Genomic DNA, 7,155 nt, shown 5'->3' with positions numbered 1-7,155 from the left:
AAAACATTTATTGAGTACTGACTATAAGATACTTTTTTGAAAACAATTACTTGAGGGCATATATCAGTTATCTGAGTGACATAAAAAATTAAGAACTCAAGCCAAGCGTGGTGGCTCACACCTGTAATCCCTGCACTTTGGGAGGCCGAGGCAGGCGGATCACCTGAGGTCAGGAGTTTGAGACCAGTCTCAACATGGAGAAACCCCTTCTCTACTAAAAATACAAAATTAGCCAGGCGTGGTGGTGCATGCCTGTAATCCCAGCTACTTGGGAGGCTGAGGCAGGAGAACTGCTTGAACCTGGGAGGTGGAGGTTGCGGTGAGCCGAGATTGTGCCATTGCACTCCAGCCTGGGCAACAAGAGCGAAACTCCGTCTCAAAAAAAAAAAAAAAAAAAAATTTAAGAACTCAAAAACAGGAGAAAGTGACATATGAAAGGATCAGTGATGAGAACAAAAATCAATTTAGCAGAGTTAAGATTAAATCGCGGTTACAAAAATGAATACAAAACTATATGCAAAATAACATTGAAATGGTTAAAAAATTAAAGCTGGGACAATGATCTTAGGTAAATGCAGCCATCAAAACCAGAGGTGACAATATTAATTTCAAACACAGTAGAGTCAAAACAAAAAACACTACAATGAACCAGAAGAATCATACTCTTTTACAAGAATGAACAATCCTCAACTGTTATGTGCTAAATAACACAGCATTGAAATACTTAAGATAGAAACTCTTAAAAACTCTGAGGAGAAATTAATAGACATACAGCAATGGTAAGTTTTTTGATAAATCAGGTACACTTTTAAAATAATGTGATAAATTTCAGGATTAAATAATTGCATTACAAATGAAATCATTAAAAAAACCTAGGAGAGCCAGGTTCAGTAGTATGTGCCTGCTGTCCCAGCTTCTTGGGAGGCTGAAGCAAGAGGATCGCTAGTGGCCAAGGAGTTTGAGGCTGTAGTGTGCTACGATCATGCCTCTGAATAGCCACGGCACTCCAGTCTGAGCAACATAGTGAGGCCCTGTCTGTAAAAACAAGGGAGGTGAGGGGAGAAAATATAGGTGAAGAATTAACTATTTGGGGAATAGGTAGACCTAAAACAATGGAAGAGACAACAAAGGGAAAGTGACAGATTCACCTACATTGTTTGAATATAAGTAAATAAAAGAACAAACAAAATTAAAAGGTTAATGGCATACTAGAAAAACTACAACAAATAGGATAGACAAAAAGCTAAATATATAAAGTTTCCTTATAAAAAAAAATCAAAAGCTCTAGCTCCATGCTAGTGCTGTCCAGTTGAACTTTCCACTATGATGGAAACGTTCTGAATCTGCACTGTCTTGTGGTAGCCACTACTCACAAGAGCACTTGAGATGTATCTAGTGCCAATGTTGAAATGATATTTGGGGTGTATTTAGTTAAATATATTGTATTATTAAGATTTTTATTACTAAAATAATTTTATTATTAAATTTTATTTTACCTGTTTTTTTAACTTGTTTAATGTGGCCACAAGAAAATTTGAAACTACATACACGGTTTGCATTAGGTCTCTATGCAGTACTGTTCTAGAATAATGATCAAGGAAACAATGAGAAAATTCACAAAAGAAGAAATACAAACAGCCAATAAACTATGAAAAAAAGTTCCACCTCACTTATAATCCAAGAAATACAAATTAAAACAAGATACTATGTTTTCTCTATCAAATAGACAAAGTTTAAAAAAAATACTCATTGTTGGCAAGCGTTCCATAAAATGGGCACTCTCATACACTGCTGGTGGGAGTATAAATTGCTTCAACCTTTCTGGAAAGGCATTTGGCAATCTGAATCAAGAGCCTTAAAAACTCTTATATTCTTTGACCTAGTGTCTCTATTTCTAGGAATTCAGCCCAAAGAAATAATTTTTTAATGTGGTTAAAGTTTCATATATATATAAAGACATTCATCACAGTGCTATTTCTAATAGTGAAAGATTGGAAACAACCTCAAAAGCCAATAATAGAGAAATTGTTAAATTATGGTACTTCTACTTTGTTAATAGTCCATAGCCTTAAAAAATTTTTTCTAATATTTCCTAGTTATGAGGAAAATGTTCACAACAAAGAGTGAAAAAAGCAGAGCTTATTATACAATATAATCATACAGAATATTGTAAGCATATATAAAAATGCATATAAAAACACTTTATTTCATAAAAGTAAGAACATAATTTCATATTTTCTAGCCCATGTCATAGTTAGGATCAAGGTTAAGTAACACAAAAAAGGTTACAAGTGGTTATCTCTGGGGGGTGAGATTTTTAATTTTCACCTTCATACTTTTCTGGGCTTTTTTTCCCCCAAAGTTCTTATGACTGTATTTTTACTACAAAAATCAGAAAAGTATTAATAATTTCGTTAAAGTATTTAATGCCACATCAATGCTCAGTCTCTCTTAGGTTTCAGGTCCTCTATAAACTGGGTCCCTTTTCCCTTCCAAACTTACTTCCCACTGCTCCACGTTAGTCATGTCCCAGTTCCTTCTATGGGATATCTGTCCTCACCCCCTTTCCCTGATGTGGTGCCGTCTAACTTCCCACTGAGCACCAGGCAGTGTTGCAATGGAAATGTTCACAGACACTCTCATTTATCCTGCCTAACAATCCTGAAAGGTAGAGATTATTATCTGCACTTTAAAGATAGAGGAAGGCAAGGAAACAATGTATGTTCCACTAAATGACAATTTTCCACCCACTTTTTCTCTTACTTTCTCCTATACAAATGTTTTTGGCTCAGTTGTGCCATTTTCTTGCAGGGTGACCTCGGGCAAGCTCCTTTACTTTTTTAAGGCTCAGGTTCCTCATGTGTAAATGGGGGAAACAATGGTACAAATATCATAGAGCTGGTGTGAAGATGAACAGAAATGACCTACTCAGTCCATTTGGCACACACAGTGCCTGGCCTGCCATATTATCACTACTACCTCAGGTCCCTCCTTGCACTCCAACCCCTCAGACCCAGGCCCTTCTTGTACTTGGTACTTGGTTGTTTTGCGTGTATTAGCTTCAAATCCTCAACTACTCAACAAGTTTCCAACAGGAAGAGACAGTGCCTTCTCCTCCTCCTCCATCTCCCACCACATCGAGTGCTATGGAATGTTCTGTCTGGAATCAATAAATATCTAATTGTTTGAATAATCAGTAGCATTGTTTCTTATGCCAACTCCTGGACAAACTTTTCCATAAATTCTCTTACAGAGTGAGCAGCCAACCATGTGGATTTGATGGGTGTCTCCCAGATATGTTCTTATTTGCCAGCCAAAGACGGAGAGGCCTGTCTACTTTATTCAAGCAAACTTAAACAACCTGCATGTTGTCATGAGCTGGATACCCACACTGCATTCCTTAGTAGGCTCCCGACGAATACCAATTTTCTAGCTAACTGCTTTCCTTGCCTTCCCATCCTAAGCCCAAACATCACTTGCTAGATTTCAGTGAGATAGAGCATCTCCGTAAGGAAACTTAGATAAGCCACGTCTGACAAAATCCTTAAGGATTTCCCTTATTCCTTATGGATTAATAAATCCTTAACCCATAAGGAATAAGGGAACTCCACAAGGAAACTTTTATAAGAGATTTCATGAGAAATGCCAGGCCTGCCTTTGGGTCAATGCACACTCACTCCCATCTCCTACAACCTCTGGCTGCAGTACTCACTACCGGCCAGTTGCAATCCAAGATCGGAATGTTGAGTCTGACATGCTGCGACGTTTATAACCATCCAAGAAGAAAAATAAAATAAACCAAAAAACAGCTTTGTGGCCGGGCGCAGTGGCGCAAGCCTGTAATCCCAGCACTTTGGGAGGCCGAGGTGGGCGGATCACGAGGTCAGGAGATTGAGACCATCCTGGCTAACACGGTGAAACACCGTCTCTACTAAAAATACAAAAAATTAGCCCGGTGTGGTCGCAAGCGCCTGTAGTCCCAGCTACTCGGGAGGCTGAGGCAGGAGAATGGCGTGAACCTGGGAGGCGGAGCTTGGAGTGAGCCAAGATTGCGCCACTGCACTCCGGCCTGGGTGACAGAGCAAGACTCCGTCTCAAAAAAAAAAAAAAAACAGCTTTGTTTAGTACACAACATTACTAAAGTAGTATTGTTGCCAGAAAAAGGTATCCTGATCCAGGCCCCAAGAGAGGGTTCTTGAATCTCACACAGGAAAGAATTCAAGGCAAGTTACAGTGTACAGTGAGAAGAGATAGTTTATTGAAAGCTACTCAGATACAAAGTAGGGCGTCCTCAGAAAGCAAGAGGAGGAATACATCATCTTTGTTATAAATTCTTCTATAGGGGTCTTATCTATGTACAGGTTAAGCTAAGTTATATGTATGTGTGGGTGGGCTGACAATGTGACAAAATGTATTACTTTGTTGATATAATGAAAGTTATCCTTGGCATTTTAGTGTGTGGGCACATGAAAGCATGGCTATAATCATCTTAAAAGTATATATTATCCTGTGATATTGGTGCATCTGGGCATTTTGTCGTCATAGGAGTTTGTTCTTGCCGGTATTATGAAGCTGCTTCCTTAGCTGTAAACATCTTAGGACATGGTCATGACCGTGCCTTGTTAGATTTAAGATACAGTTGATTTTAAAATGGTGTCACCCTGGCTCTCCTATGCACCTGTTTACCTAACAGTATCGATAAAAGATACTTAATAAGTTGGAAAAAAAAAGTTGGCTTAGGAATAACATAAATTCACCCAGAATATTTCATCCTTAAAGAGATTTAACAAGTATTTCCTGAGCACACCCACCTCCATCTCTTTTTGAAGTAAGAAACACCATTTGCAGTAGAATGCTTCATTTCCTGAGCATCTGCTTTGTGCCAGCCACAGTGCTAGACATGGGCATACCGCAGCTTTACTGCTGCTCAGCTCCTGTGTGCCCATCCTCTCTCCTTGCCCTTCCCCATCCTCATCACTCCCCACGATGACTCGGAATTCCCCCTTCACCCACAAGCCTGCCTCTCTTGATAGCCTGGTGAAGAGTGATATGGACACAGGAGGTAATCAACAAATACTTGTTGAAGGAGTGAACTGGAGGAGAATCCAAATCTTCAGATCCTCAGGCCTTCAGCTCATGACACATAGATAAACAGTCATTGGTCCCCTGGGAAGCAGGGTCCTCCAAAGCTGTCCACAACACCACCTGGAAAGGGGGAAGAATTCCTTTCCGGGTGAGCCGCACACCGACTTGCACCAGGGGGCAGAGTGAGCAGCACTTTTGGAGTTTGACCTGGAGCCAGGGCCTTTTCAAGGGAGTCCTCCCGGAGCCATTTGAGACCTCCCAGTAAAACAATATGTTTTCTGTGCTTCTCAGCACATTCATGTTTCTAGTCAAAGTGCTATTGGGAAATGTTAACTTTTTCTACCCCTGAAGGAACAGTGGCCGCTGAGAGACAGTGTGACAGAATTGTGCTGAGGGGTCTTCCAGTCTGAAAGGCCAGTTCCAGGAAGCCTACAGTGGGAAGTAAAGGCCAGTTACAGTAATCCCATCATTGGGAGGTATTCTTACTTTTATGTACCAAGAAGACAGTATAATATTTAGAGGACAGTAAACCCCAGACCCACACTGTTCCATTAGACTCTTCCTTACTAGGTCGGAGGCAGCACTCAGGCACTGTAAGCCTAGCTTTATCAAGACATAATTCAGAAATGCAAACGGAAGAAATTTTACTGCAAATGGCATTTCTTACTTCAAAAGCGAGAACTGTTTTCCCTTTTATGGTATCTTAGATATCGATTTTTTGAAAATGTTTTCCCAGCACATTACAAATTACTTCAGAGTTGGGAAATGCTCCTGCTAGGAAGAGGCTGAGTGCTCGGAGGGTTGGTCTCGAGTCCCGATCAAAACATTGTTTATTTGGGCAACTACATTCTTCTGTCAGTAAGGCCTGGGGAGTTTACTATTAATCCCAAATGTAAACCTCAGTTAGAGTTGCTTACAAAAGGCGACTACTATTTAACTCTTATGTTCACAGCACATCTTGTTAATTCCTCCAATAAAGGAGAATTCAGCTCTTGCGTTTGAAATTTCCAATTTTTGGTTAGGTGACCTTAAACTACTTCACCCCTGATCTCTACTCCCATCTTTATTTTTTCTCCACTTACGGTGGGACTTCCCTAGAAAACACCTGAGGTGTACCAATTTTAGAGGGGACCGAGGGAGAGGCAGGAAATGGTGCCTGGTGAGAGCACGCTCCCTTCCTGTCTCAGAGGGTTGCTGTCTGGACGGGAATTGAAGAAGAATCAGAAATACGTACAGAATTAGGATTGCTAGAGTTAATAAAACAAACAAACGCACACGAATTTTTGTGTGGGTCATATTTATGCTCAAAATTTGTCGTTGTCTATCTGATATTTATATGGAACTCAGTGTGCTGTATTTCATCCGGCAACCCTTTACTGAATGGATAACCCAGACTTGGACGAAACAGTGGCTGGAAGGTGGAGGCCCTCAAAGTCTCAAAGAGAGAGGTCCTCAAGATTTCTTTTCTAGGGCATCCTCTAGTACTCAGGGTAGAAACACAGAGTCTGTGGTGGCCTTGAGGGCAAAGACGAATGGGTTCTCTAAGGCTGGCCCACCATGGGGAGGAATCCGTGTTGAATGGAGACAAAGAGAGGCGTTAGGAAGCAGCACTGGCGTCCTGCATCCTCTCCTTATGGGTTCTCTAAGGCTGGCCCACCATGGGGAGGAATCCGTGTTGAATGGAGACAAAGAGAGGCGTTAGGAAGCAGCACTGGCGTCCTGCTTCCTCTCCTTATGGGTTCCCTCTGCCTTTCTCCCTCGTCTGTCCCGGAGGGCTCTCTCCCCTCCACACGCCTCCTCCCCAAGAAACCAACATAAGATAACTCTCTTCACTTTAGTTCTCCTGTGCCTGGGTGTAGATGGGAATAAAGCGATGAACCTACGGGGCGAGCGGTGGGCAAAGCTTTCTGTGTATTTGCAGCTCGGCAGTCGAGCGTCCACCCCAAGCTGCATAAACTTGGGTGCCCTCGCCTCCGGCAACCCCGGTGCTTCAGTGCTCCCGACCTTTCTCTGCCGCCCCTCGCCTCGGCGGCCGCCGGGAGCGGCTGTGGGGTGCGCCGGTCGCCCCGG

Source organism: Gorilla gorilla, chromosome 19, assembly GCF_029281585.2.
Source record: "Gorilla gorilla gorilla isolate KB3781 chromosome 19, NHGRI_mGorGor1-v2.1_pri, whole genome shotgun sequence".
In the NCBI taxonomy this organism is placed as follows: domain Eukaryota; kingdom Metazoa; phylum Chordata; class Mammalia; order Primates; family Hominidae; genus Gorilla; species Gorilla gorilla.
Note: the sequence above shows the minus strand (reverse complement) of the source record.